Raw genomic sequence first — 15,087 nt, 5'->3', positions numbered from 1 at the left:
ACAACAACCCCAATGCGCCAATGAGATTTGATCCTGGGACTTAAGCTTGGCACCTAACTTTAGCTTAGGTTAATACACTACAAGAAAAACCCTGATTAACAACAGAAATTTGTGACGGATTAGCAAGAAAAAACTATCTGTCGCTAACCTTCGAAATATTTGTGTAATTAGCGACGGAAAAACTTTCGTCATCAATTCATCTCGAATTAGCGACGGATTGACGAAAAAAAACCCGATCGCAACTTAGCGATGAATAAATGGCAGAAATATTCTGTCGCTAATTAGCAATGAATTTTGCAATGAAAAGTTTTCGTCGCTAATTTTTTATTAAAACTATCAAATTAGGGCGCTAAATTCTCCCTCCCTCTCTCTCTCGTTACAGAGTGGCTTAGGGCGCTTTGCTTCCCTCCTCCCCCAGGTCGACTCTGTCGTCGTCCACGTCATCTCCGGCGATGGTGACGACCCCTCCGTCGGCTACGACACCAAGTTGGATGGCGTCCTCGCCCACCTCGACCGTAACCCTAGCTCCAGTGGTGCACTGGTGTCGACGGCGTTCGTGGTCCTTCCAGCCCCGGGTTTGGCCTTAACCTTAACCCTAGCTTCTCGAAGCGGACCGTGAGCCCAACGACCTCCGTGGTGACGGAGGAGCAAGAGACGCTCCTGGAGCTCGCCTCCGCGGTGAGGTCGATTATCGACAGGTTGATGCGGGCAGAGAACCTGAAGATGGAGATGGCGAGGAAGATGGAGCGGTCGAGGATGGAGATGGAGATAAAGCGCATAAAGATGATCCTCGAGTCGCAGCGGGAGATCATGGAGGTCGTCGCCAAGGCCTACTGCTCTAAGAAGAAGTACAAGAGGCTGAGCTCGTCGGACACATGAGGGATCGGGGGCGCTCCGGTCTGTGGTATTGAATTGCTTGACTTCAATAGAGTTTATTTTTTCTTTCTTTTTAGCTTTTTTTGTTTCTTTGATTTTAGTGTTTCCTTCCTTTTGTGCTAGTTCTGATTGGAGCCACTTCAGGAATTGTTAAGTTTTTGGTTGATCAGTATGGTGATTTTGATCAATGTAAGGTGAATTCAAGTTTCCTTAAGATGAATTGTGATTTTTTTTCTTTGTCTTATTGCATTTTTTTTAGGATTTGTTTATTCTATTCTCTTATTACTTGGTAAATCTAAACAAAGACAACATCTCTGCAGTGTTTCATGGAGAGTTGTAACATTCTTTGTTTTTCTTATTTTTTCTGGATTGAAATCTTCAAGCCTTCCTCCAATTTGGGAAAAATGGGAATGTTCTGTTTCTGTTTTTAGTCTAAACCCATCTGACCCAAAAGGAGTGCTTAGTGAGAGTTGGTTTCTAATATACTTTTTTGGAGCATTTTGTGTTTCTGTAAACGTTGAAACAGAAGATTAAAATTGAGCAATAAGAGTCATTGCATTTTTCTGCAGTGCAACTAATATAATTATCTCTACTCCTGTGGCCAGTGGCGATAGCGATGTAAATATGCAGGATGCCAAAGCTTACAATGATGCATCTGGTTCGGGTGTTGAAAATGGTGTTCCAGAGTCTGATGACAAGCCCACATAGATGGATACAGATGCGAAGGTTTGAAACCTAGCCTTCAAGCAGTCATTAAGTGCTCATTTTGTTCTACTGGCATTTTTCTGAATGGTATCATTTTTTATGCATCATTTTATGTATTTTGCTTGATCAGTTGTGGTAAGTAGCTCTTTGTTCATCTAAAGAGCTTGAGGCGCGCCTCAAGGCGTATGAGGCGCACACCTCAGGGTTCTTTTTTTTTTTTTTTTTTTTAATTTTGCCACGGATTATGTTCGTCGCTAAGTCCTCGACAATTTCAATCAGGCAATGTTTTGTGACGACCTTTAATCTGTCGCTAATCCATCGCTAACTTGCCGACCAAAAGTTAGCGATGGTTTATATCCGGATATAATCTATCGCTAATTAGCGACGAGCATAGGTCGTCACTAATCTGTCTCTAGTTAGCGACGGATTGGCGACAGATAAAGTCTGTCACAATTTAGCGACTAGGATTATGTGACAGACTCTATCCGTCGATAATCCGTTGCTAAACACGTTAGCGACGGAGTTTGCGATGGATTATCGACAGATAGAGACTGTCGCTAATCCACATTTTTCTTGTAGTGATATTAGCATCTCTCTCTCACATGAAACGTAAAAGTTCATTATATTCTTCTTCAATCAAACAACATGGTTTCTCCATGTGTAATATAGGATATAGTGGAACATAGTGTTTTATCCGATATAGACAGAATTTGATTCTGTTTAGTTGCATTTGGTAAGCCAAAACCATACCAAATTATAATATGATAGCATACATGGTTTTGATCTTTTGCTACCAAATTCGACAAATATTCAAATTTGACATATATCTGAGTCCGTTTATAAGTAAAAAAAAAATAGATCTAAAATCAGTTTTCCAACATTTGAATATGAGATTATTCCAATATGTTGTTGGCCACTTTCAATCTGAATCCAAACTTTGTATATCCCTAATCTCGAATATGTATATTGAATACGATTTACGGCCTACGCCAAAATTCAAAGTAAAGAAGCATTGAATGTTATCGATACGGTTTGGGCCAAAAATAGATCACTACAAGAAAAACATTAATTAGCGACAAAAATTTATGACAGATTATTTTTGTCGCGAATTTATGATCGATTAGCTAGAGTAAACAAGTCGTCCCTAAAATTGGAATTAGCGACAGAAATATTCTGTCTCAAAATCCGTCGCTAATTAGCGATGGATTAGCGACTAAACATTCTATCTCAGAATCCATCACAATTTAGCGATGGATGAGCAACAAATTTTTTCCATTGCTACTCCGTCGCTACTTAGCGGCGGATTTTGAGATGCTACTTTTTTATTTAAATCGGCCCATTTAGGGCGGAAATTCTCCCTCGCTCTCTTTCCCTTTCTCTCGTAAAAGCCCTAATTGAGCCCCCCCCACCACCACCACCACCATTTCATTTTGTTCTTTCATTGCCGCCGTGATGCCTCCTCCCCTTCCCCTTGTCTGCAGTTGCCCTGAGCCAGGTGCTATCGCCTGCACCATTTTATTTGGTCTTCAGCTTGAAGAAAGAAAAGAGTTCATGTTTTCTTATTGAGTGAGTTGTTTAGAACAAAGGCTTCCTTTCTTCGTTTCTATCTTCTCCCTTTTAGCCTCTTTTATTATTATTATCTGGGTGTGTGGGAGATTCATGAAGGTGTGTTACGAAAACTCTGGTTTCTTTTCTATTTTGGTGGATTTTTTCTTTGCGGATTTTTTTTGCAACGTTGCTCCATCACCAGATGTTCCAGAGGGATTTGCTTGACACACGCTTCTCACCATCTTCTTTCAAAGTTCCTCTATTTTTTATTTTATTTTTTTCATTCAATATTGTGGGTATAATGGTTCACCTGTTAAATATTATGGGTGTAATGCGTCAGCCATTTTGATTTTGCTAGGCCATTTGTTTCTATTGTTTTTCTCTATGAATTTTGTGGTGAATTAAGTAGCATTGATTTCTTGTGAATTAATGTATTGGTTTTATTATTATTATTATTGTAGGAAAATGAAGATGGTGTTGACCCTTATCTTTTGTTGGGGTTCTTAATTTATAGCATGTGATGAAGTTGAACAAATGATGGAATGCCCAAATTTGAGTGGTTGGTGGCCTTTTGTGGTGTTTGATACGGTTATGTGAAGGGTGCAAATGTTTTCTTTTAGTCCATTCATTGAGATGTACAAATTCTCTTATTTAGCTATGAAGTTGCTAAAATTAAAAAAAACTTGTTTATTACAATTTGAACAAATAAATTGTGTTTTTGTTTGAGGACATTTGGTTTAGTTTCTGAAGCCTTTTTGGGTATAAAATAATTTAAAATGAGGCATCAAAAGCATCAAGAAATCACATAAATAACATTTATTGTTGTTGCTTTTTTGTTCAGTTGCATAGTAACTGCTTTCCGTATTCAGAAATTCAATATCAAAGGTGTATCTAGCTATGTATATTGAAAATGTTACAGACCTTGTGTTTGATGATATTGCTCCTCAGGACCTTGACTTTACATCAATTCAAGGTGATCAATAAGATTTGCTTCTAGGCCTTAAGGAAGTTCTACTGGGCTTGTTGAAATTTGAAAGTTTTTATTTTTATGTATATGGCATGGTCACCTAACTGATAATGTACAATACAGGCTTGGCAGAAGCAAGACTTATCTCAAGCAAGCTTTTGTGTGAAAGGGAGAAAGATATTTTTTTTTCCCTGACAGGTAGCTTACTTGGTATCTCATAGATATGGTCCTTGTCAATGTACATTTCTCATAATCTGCACCTAAAGTTCATAAAACAAAATAGATGATATAACAGTCTTCTTTTTTCTTTATTGCATAAACTGATGTGACTTTTGCTTCCTGACTTTTTCCTTCCACCCAAAAATGGATTACAACCCTCTCTCGCGTCAGGACCTGGTGAGTTGGAAGATGGCGGTTGAGAAACGTCAGATCCCAGAAGTTGATAAAAAGGTTATTCTTAATCAATATCTAGTTATTTTAGTAGGTTAGATTTTTATGGAGGTAGAAAACTTAAGCTTTGCAATACTTGCTTTCAGACGCTTTATCAACATTCTGGTTTCATTGACATAGATAGAATAACTCCAGATGCTTGGCCTGCTTTTATGGCTGATATATCTATTGGAGAACAAGGGATAATAACACTTGCTTTTGGTATGAAAATACTCATTCAATATTTATATGTAAGTAAATGCTTCATTCAAACACTAGAAAATACACTTTGACTCTCTTTTTATTGTCTAAACATAAGTTATACATGATTATTTCAACCTGATAAACCAGTCATAAAAGCACAAGCTGCTATTGCTCTTGTTGTTGGTGATGCTGCAAAAGTTGTCATCGAGGCCCCAATAACTATTTGAGCCTCTCAAGTTCTGTGTGGTTTTTCTTTCTTCATCCTTCACTTCCACTAAGTAATAGACCATTCAGTGTTGATTGTTCTCGGAGAACAACTCTTCCCTTTAAAAATGTCCCTTGTGTTTCTTTATTCCATTTTTTGTTTAAGATCTTTTTTCAGTTACAACTAAACGTCTAGTTTAGTGATATGTAGATTATCATTTTACAACAGTAAATATTTCAGGGCCCATTCAATATTTTATGAGGAAATTTATTTGTCAGTCACAATCACTGTTATATTGAAATATTCTTCTTCCAAAGTGATGATAGACTTCATGAACTAAAGGTGAATGCTTTTTTCCTTTGGGCACTTCCAAGTTTCAGCTTTTTTGGATATGGTTTTGAGTAGGATTACTTATATTAGGATATTTAAATTAGAGAAAACTTTATTATGGAAAGGGATTTTAGTATTTTTTGAAATCATGAGTACAACAGGGCAACTTTGCAGGCAATCATTGGTCCTAGTACTGCTGTTAGCAAGGGACATTTAACTATGTATTATTGTGGATCTTGTCAACTGGTTTTAGTTGGTTGTTAGACCAGAACATCAGATGATATTGATAGGTGCATGACCAACTTAGGTCATTGAATCCGGAACTATCTGTGTTTGTATCTTCCTCTCTGTGTGCACATTAACATTATAGTTTAAGGGATAATCACAAATTTTGACTTTTTCTTCAATTTATCGTAGTTTTAAAAGATTTCTTCCAAAAACAATAAAAACTCAAATAAATTGTATAATGCAAGGAAGTGGCTCACTGAAGAATGCAAGGAAGTATACACAGCTTATATAAATTATATAATGAGAAATTTTTTCTCGATATTTATATTTCAAACAAATTTTTTTATTTTTTTTAAATTTTGCGACAGATTAGCGACGGATATTATCCGTCGCTAATATTTGGTTTTGCGATGAAATGTAATCCATCGCTAAAATAATGATGAATTAGCGACAGATATGTATCAGTTGCAAAACCAAATTCGTGCTTATTTAGCAACGAACTCGTGACGGATCGCGTTCGTCGCTAATCCGTTGCAAATTAGCGACGGATCAGTTTTGATGCTAATTAGCGACCAAGAATATGCGACAAACGCTAATCCCTCATCAATTCTTTGCTAAACATATTTAGTAATGGATAGTGTCTGTCGCTAATCTGCATTTTTCTTGTAGTGGATGCATCTCTAATTCTCGGATCTTAAATTCGTTGTTTAAGATCCAAGCAATAAGTAACAGTTTTGGACCAACTATACAAAAAAATAACAATTTTGGACCTTCATCACTCGAAAATCTTGAAAATAGTTTTTCTTGAGATTCTGATCTCATGATATTATTAGATATTTAAAAAGCATGAAAATCTTGAAAATAGTTTTTTTTTTTCAAGATCTCACCTATTTTCTAATATATCATGTTATTATCATCATTATTCTTGTTATTTTTATTCATTTTAATATTTTTATTAGCTTTCTTATATTTTCTAATATGATATCCATTGAAATTTACATAGCATTTTCCTTAAAACAAAAAAAGGATCAACTATGATATGTGTTGTGAGTGCCTTGAATATTGGACCTATTTCGATCCGCGACTCAATTTGAAAATATTTTGAACTGTAGAATGAAAATTTTCTCTGAGGTTTTATAATTTGTTTCCTTATGTATTAGCTAAGGTTTTGCTCTTTTCATCAAGTATATAGTTGCCTTCTTTTGGAGTTGGGCACCAGAGTTTCTGGTGTATTAGGAGTCGGGTGCAATATGATTGCACAAAAAATTGTGTATTAAGCACCCCAATCACCCTCCATCAGGTCATAGGTCCTACGTACACCTGACCTGTCCCCAAGATGGATAAATATTTGTGCAATCATGTTGCACTTGAACTTTACAGGTGTATTAGGGATTAAGGTTTTGAGAGTTTTGTATCTCGTTATGGTTTCTCCTGCGCATGGGCCTAAGTCTTGAACCACGTAAATCTTTTGTATTTTTTTCGTTCTGATTGTGGTTTTCATAACATTATATGCATCCAGTGGCGTAGCTAGGATTCATGTGTGTGTGTGGGGGGGGGCAAACAGGGGTGTGGCAAAAAAAAAAAATAATTTTGTGATAGTCGGGGGTTTGGGGGCAGCGTCCCCAAATTTTTTTTTTTGAGATAAAATAAAAAATGGCTATAATTATTAATAAAAATCTATTTCATATGGACGAATCAAACTATTTGCTGCAGTCAAGGCTGGGCTACAAAAATGGATAAAAATCTATTTCATATGGAATCAGGGCTGGGCTAGGACTGGGCTTTTAAATATATATATATATAACTGTTTCGGGAGGCAGGACTGGGCTGTGTGCATCGTATATCCGTCCGCCCCATTTGGAGTATTGATCCACTTGGAGGTTTGGGTTGGATAGCTTAATCGTTCATGTTGGAGCCTCCACTTATAATGACCATAGGTATGTCAGGATGAGCCAGTGCGACCAGGTCTTAGTTATCAAAGTGGTTTCTTTGAGTTATAAATAAAAAACCTTTCATGTCAAGGTTTTGGCTTTTTGGGATAGAGTCTTAAACCCTTTTTTTGGACTCTTAAAAGCAAAAATAAGACTGTGCTTTGAAATTTGATGGAAGAACATAGCAGAAGACCCGGGTTCACAAAGAATCAATTCGGATTTATTTTTAGATTTTTTTATCTTTGTGCTGAAATATTGGATCATTTATGTTTGATCCATGTTGTGAGGATAAGTTTTATCTTTTTTTAAGTTATTTGAATAAGTTAATTAATTTGATTATAATTAAGAAACTCTAATCTATAAAAAGATGAGAGATTTAGAAGGTTATTCAAACTTAAAGATGAGAAAAGTTTTAGTTATTTCTTTTCTTTTTTTTAGTCATTTATTTTTTTATTAATTTCATATTTTTTTCTGATTTTTTTTAGATAATTCTTAGTTGGCTGAAAATTTCTCGTAAGTAGGGTTTTCAATTTACATCAGTTTGGTATCAAAGCAATACCTTGATCACATGTTCACGATGTTTCACAGTTCGAGGAACCAGTAGGAAAAAGTCATGAAGAACCGCATGAGTGTAAAATTCGCTGTAAAAATGGATTGGGTATATGATAAGTTGGACTCAATGCAACAGAACAGATGATGATGATACTCAAAAAATAAGAGCTACCAGAGAACCAACAGATTGGCAAATCGGATTAGGAACTGCACATGGAGCCTACCGTGGACGGACTTAAGCCACTATCTGTCATTGCCGTCGTGGGTGTGTCTTGCACAACCACCGTTAGCCGACCCATCGACACCATCGTCGATCGAACTACCAATGCCCCACCTTCCTTCATAAATCGGGTTTCCAATTTACATCAGAATCACGTGAGAAATGAGCAATATGGGCCCCAAATATGATTTCAAACCTCTTTGACCATTGACGAGGCGGGCAGGTTATGTTCCTCCCAGGAACATGCACTGTAGCTACAGTGCGTGTTTTTGGGTCCCCACTGAGCGCCGCGTGGCTCTCAGTGTGGTGTACAGAGGAGCTGTCGTACATCTTGCCGGCGGTGTAGACTCTTCCGTACACCCCACTGAGAGACACGCGGCGCTCAGTGGAGACCCAAAAACACGCACTGTAGCTACAGTGCATGTTCGGGGGTGCACACTCAACACCCTCTCGTTAGGAGTGAGAAATGAGACAAATGAGAATCTTTCCTTCAAGGGCCGTGGGTTTAAAACAGTAAAAGACACAAAAAGCTTGGTAGTGTGCTATAAGATTATGAGATTGAACATCATGGGAATTTATATCCAGTGCTCTGGTCACTGATATTCCAATTTTTTTTTACCATGATTTTTATTTTTTAAATTTATATACTTTTATCCATAGCTAGTTATCAAGAAGCGTAACAGGAGAGGTTGCCTAAAACAGGAGCAAGAAAGCAAGTGTTAAAAGGTAATATGAAGCATGAGGTGGGATTGGTTTTGGATGCAATTTGAGACACAAAAAAAACCAAGTGATCAGGAAATAAACAAAAATAAATAATAACATGAAAAAAGCTAAGAGGAAACGATAGGAATTCAAGAGTGAAGTGCTCTTCCTACAAATGGGAAGTGAGATTCCTCGACGCTTCTCCCTATGCATGGCGCTTATAGTCGGGGGTTCGGAGGCAGCGCCCCCGATTTTTTTTTTTGAGATAAAATAAAAAATGGCTATAATTATTAATAAAAATCTATTTCATATGGACAAATCAAACTATTTGCTGCAGTCAGGGCTGGACTGGGCTTTTAAAAAAAAAATAAATAACTGTTTCGGGAGGCAGGACTCGGCTCTGTTTCCCCCTTAGAGGTGCTTTGAGTAACTATGTGGTAAGTGGAGTCCTGTGTCAAGCTGAAGGCCCAGTATCGAATCCCTCTGCCACATGGGGCGGCTGTTGTTCTTGTAGGGGTCCGCCTAACCCCAACTTGCCTTTCAAAAAAAAAAAATTTATGGTTTCATCAGCGAGGAGTTGTTCGGGATAAGTGGTGGAAGAGCATGCCTATTATGGTAATAGCGCAAAAATATTACTTGGCTGAGTAATTAATTGGCAAACACAAGGATTTTCTGCTAAACAAATGAGGCAAGGGTATTTTTGGAAATTTTGTTCTACTCATCGTCAAAGGAACCTGGTGCCCCCACGTCCACTAGGCTAAGGCTTCCTATTGGTGAGCCCTGACGTTTCGTGGTTGGTTAACTGGAACTGTGATTGGCTCAAACTGGATCGTCCTGTGGCAGATTTTTACAAACAAATTACTTAATGTTTAATTTCTCTAAAACTAATGTCCATAAACTTTTTTTACTGCATCAAATTTAGGGTTTTGCTATCCCTTTTTTCTCAGGAGAGGCAATTGTGGAGATAACCTTGTGATTTCGAAGTCACAAATATCACCAATATTTTGAAAATATCATCATTTTATCACGATATTTTCAATATTCAATTTTATACTAAACATTTGATATTTTCAAATGTTGCCCATCTTGAAAATATCATGTTTTTTTTTGACAAATTTTTTATATGCAATCAAAACGTTTGCTTGGTATCGATGGTATTTTAATACACCAATATTTTTCCAAGTTTTTTGCTAAAAATATATATAATTTTGAAATATCACAACAATTTTCCTCACCAATACTTTCCCAAGAACGAGATTTGTGATTATAGTTCAAAATACCAAAAATCATCCCGAGCAGAAACTTTTATCAAAAAGATAGAGCGTTTGGACCAGCCTGCATTCAATCCTATTCCTATAGTTCAGCATATAGGAATACGAGACCACACACACACTATATATATATATATATATATATAGCATCATTTGACATAGGATGGGTTTCATCCTACATTCAATCCTAACCGTCCAACCAACAGTTAGGATTGGTCCACATTTCTCACCTAGATGTGGACTGATCTTGACGGTCCAGATGCATCAACTAGAAGGTTAGGATCAAGGAAACTTTGCATCCCATGTCAAAGGATGCAATCATTTTTGGAAAATGTAGCACCAAATGCATCACTCATGGCAGTGGGTCCCACCCCTTTCTGTGAATCTACTTGGTTGTACTGCTTGATGGACGGTGGAGATGAGAGAATAGGATTACAAAGTTTTATAGGCGTGGCAGTGTTAGATACACCTAAAAGATGATATTGGGGGTGGAGGGAAGATAATACACAACCATTAAAAAAGGAAAAAAAATAAAAAAGAATTTCCATGCATTGGAATGATTGGCTCTATCATGGAGGCATAGAAGGGGAAGGAGTGGACACAGTTGAAGAGGTATCAACCCTTTGGATATTTCCTAGCATATCCATTTGGCTAAGCCACTAGTTGACAACCATTCTCTCTTTATCTTTCTAGCCGTTGCTTCTTCCATATATTCCATCCAAACTCTATCCAACTTTAATTTCGTTGATGAGAGAGAGAGAGAGAGAGAGAGAGAGAGAGAGAGAGAGAGAACTTAGTTGCCTTGTGCTTTTGGTTAAGGTAGATCCGCCCAGCACGTAAGCTTAAATGCCAACATGGGCTATTTTTTCATTATATTATGCTTAGTTGGTCTAGTTCGATTCCACTCATCCCCATACTCATACTCCTTTTAAATATTATGAAGCAAGTTGTTCTGACCTAGTTTGACTATAGATGGATTCGGCATGGTCGATTTAATAAGAAACTACCTTTGGTTTTTTTTTTTTGACAAAAATATGATTTTTTAATTAAATCACACAATTTTATGTTTTGTCAACCATTGATTTTTTTTAATCACCAAAAAATCATAAACACAAGTCGGATTTGGACGATTTAAATATCGACCTTTACTAAATGAATGATGTAGATCACTTCTATAGAGACCAATTTGTTCAAACCAACTTGGATATATGGATGAAAAATGAGACAAGAAGCTCGTTGTTCAGCTTGGCTTGGCTCAAAATTTGAGCTCACGGAGACGAACTATGAGCCAGCTTGATTAAGTAAATGAGCCAAGCATGATCATGGCAAGCTCACTCATATAGGCTCATTTTATATATTATATATTAAATATATTATGTTGAAAAAATATGATAGGTAAATACACTAAAAATAACCTATAAACTTTATAAAATTTAATATTACAAAAAATATTATTAATTGAGTATGACATATTTACGTATCATTGCAATTAAGTGTAAAATTTCATTACTTTATTTTATGAGAAACAATTATATATCATTTTTAATTTTATTTATTTAAAATGATAATAATAATGAGAAAAGTTCTACGCTTTTATCCATAATCCATATGACATATTGATTTAAATATGCAAATAAAATCTCTATGACCAGATCAATGTTTGAAATTAGTATATGATCATAAATAATCAATTAAAATATCTAAGTATATCTAGATGGATCAAATTTTAAATAATTTCTACTTATAATTAGCAACAAACATGTAATTATAATCAACAATCATCGATATGATTTTAGTTAAGATAAGAAAAAAATCAAGTTTATTTAAATAAACAATCAAATTTGCTAAAAAAACCATTTGATTATTATGCAATTTCGAACATGAAAGTAGAGAAATTTCTTTTGGCTTAAAAGGATAGAATTTAGAGGATTGAATAAGTTTTTCAATGCACCAAAAATCCCTTAATTCTGATATACAGATACAAAGTCATGGCTTTCGCAAGCTAATCTGATTTTGGGTTATAATCCCTCTCGAATATATGTATAAGATCCTATCATAAATTTGAATAAATAATATACATAAATTTATAATAACATCAAGATAGATATAAATAAAAATCACATATTTCACCAATCAATGCTCTCAAATCCATATTGATTGAAAAAGAGAATTGAGCTCAAGCTTTTGTGTCAACCTTAAGTTTAAGAGCACACATAATGGAATGAATTTGGGCTTGCCTCTTAGTTACATGATACTAGGCTACTCACAATGATTTCTCTATTGCCCCTCCCTAGGGTGAAACTATTATTTATAGAATATGAGGACTCTAATCTCTCCTTAAGAAAAAGAGTCTTAGTTGATGTCAACCTCTAAACACACTTTCTTATTTGATAATGTCATTTCTTATTAGGTAATAATTTTAATTAAAATAAGACTCTAAAAGGTATAGAAATTTTAAGAATATCAAATTAAAATTGAATAGATATAATAATTATAAACATGGCCTAAAAATAAAATTTATAAAAAAAAAACTTAATTGACAAATCATGAATTTCACTCAATATATACATATTTATTAGTATACTAATTAATATCACATTGAAAGACATACTAGAGGTCTGACCTTAATATAAAATGCTTACACTAGTTATTGTTACGAGTATAAAAAAAGTTTTGCTCACCCAGTATATTGACATACAGTACCAATATAGGATATGTTGATTGTCCAAGACTAAACTTTGCATAGTTAATCCTATCTCGAAGGTTAATAATGAGTGTGGTTATCATTCATTGTCTCTTAACAAGGCAATTTGCTCCCGCGTATATCAAATTACTCAACTGGCAAAGAGACAATGTCAGGTCTATTACAAGCATGTGTGTTGCATGTTTCACGATCTTTATCAGATTTTCAAGTAATTTCTCCATAATGGCGTCATGAGTAGGTCTATCTCTTGATGGTATCATCTTTAAGAGATCCTATTGCAGAAAAAGAATGAGATACATTGCATCACCCTAACTCATTCAGCCTTATACCCCTAACCTGATTTGTGTATTCAAAGTTCTAATGTTGGAGCTTTGTTTTTTCATCTCCAAATTGATACAACTTATATAAGTTTCCAAACAAACTCATCCTGCAATCAAAACTGGTAAGACTAGGATAAGATGGAATAACGTTTCATGAAATAATTACGGTCGATATGAATATTCATGAATTTCATAAAAAGGTACGTAAGATCATATAAAATATTCAACATATTATATGTATATTTTATATATTAACAAGCTTAAAAAATACTTAAAAATAATTTTTAAAATAATGAACTCGGGCTCAGCTCGACTCATTTATAGCTCTACTTGCACCAATAAGATCCCAAATAGGAGTACGAAGATAAAGATGACATTTGGGTCTCTCTAAAAAAAAGATTTTTGGAGATGAGCAAAACCGATTTGAAAATAAACCATACCCCAATTACAACTCAAATTGCCACAAGATAGAGAGAGAGATAAGTATCCTGCCTCACCCTGTTTGGACTGGGGATGAAGGGCATGAAACGGGGATGGAGGTGGAGATGAAAGTTAAAATCTATCCTCATACGCGGATGGAGGCAGGGATGGACTTACGCTTTTCCTGCCCCCACCCCGTCCCAATCCCCGCCTTGCCCAGTCCCCAATCCTTCAAGGGATGACTATGGACCGAGGAGAAACAGGGCCCTGCCCCCATTTAAACTGAGGATGGAGGACATTAAACAGGGATGGAGGCGGGGGTGGAGGTTAAAATTCATCCCGATGCGGGAATGGAGGTTAGGATTTTGAGATAGGGAGGGGGTGGAGACCTTGTTTCCCACCGCGGTCCACTGCCATCCCTAGTGTTTACGTCATTTACTATTTGCTTCTGCCCATGATTCATCATTTTCCATCTTCTTTTCATTTTTCACTACCTTTCGCTGTGGCCCACTACCGCGTCAGTAGGGCTCCGCAGGTCATTTTCAGTGTATTATACTATTTACTTCTGAAAACATCATAAAAATCACGATATTTTTCAAAATATCAAAGATTTTTTTCACAAAAGGATCAGAGAGCAGATAGGTTAGGACTCAACTAATAATCCAACCAAAATGGATCGAACTCACCTGATATCTGACCCAAACCCGCAACATACTTAATCCCCACCCCTAGTTTTAAACGCTCAACTAAGAGTGACCATTGGGTGGGGCTGCCCGACGAGCTTTGGGTACCAAGCCGACTCAGTTCAAACTCGGGCTGCACTCTTTGTTTTGGATAATCCAAGAGAGAACCCCTTATCACCGGCCGCACCTTGGCTAGCCTGCCGTTGGTAAAACCCTTAAAGTCCTCCAGCCCACTTAGTACACCCAACTTCAACATTGTGACAAGGGACCCCACTCATGGGTTTCGAACTTGTGATGTGGCATTCACAAGTTGCCCTTACCAGATGAGCGGAACCCTTGTGGGCAAACTCGGGCTGCAGTTTGAAGCCCAAGCCAGATTAAAGCCGGGTTGAGCTCAGCTCAATTAGATAATCTAGCCGGGTTCAAGTGCAAAATAATACACAGAGCCCGACAAACCAGATCCGAGCCTGATTGTAACTGGGTCAAGATGGACTCAAGCCTCAATATGGACCGGGCCTGTTGGGCCCTAATCTGACCGTGCCAAACTCGGGCTGCAGTTTGAAGCCCAAGCCAGATTAAAGTCGGGTCGAGCTCAGCTCAATTAGATAATCGAGCCGGGTTCAAGTGCAAAATAATACACAGAGCATGAAAACCAGATCCGAGCCTGACTCAAGCCTCAATATGGGCCGGGCCTGTCGGGCCCTAATCTGACCGTACCTGGCCCGGCCCGATGTCCGCCCCTACGCTCAGCTGCTACATGGTTCCCTCCCCCTTTTCTTCCCATCTTTAACA

The sequence above is a fragment of the Nuphar pumila genome, chromosome 14, assembly GCF_984573655.1.
Source record: "Nuphar pumila chromosome 14, dmNupPumi1.hap1.1, whole genome shotgun sequence".
Taxonomy (NCBI): Eukaryota; Viridiplantae; Streptophyta; class Magnoliopsida; order Nymphaeales; family Nymphaeaceae; genus Nuphar; species Nuphar pumila.
This window is presented reverse-complemented; position numbering follows the sequence as displayed.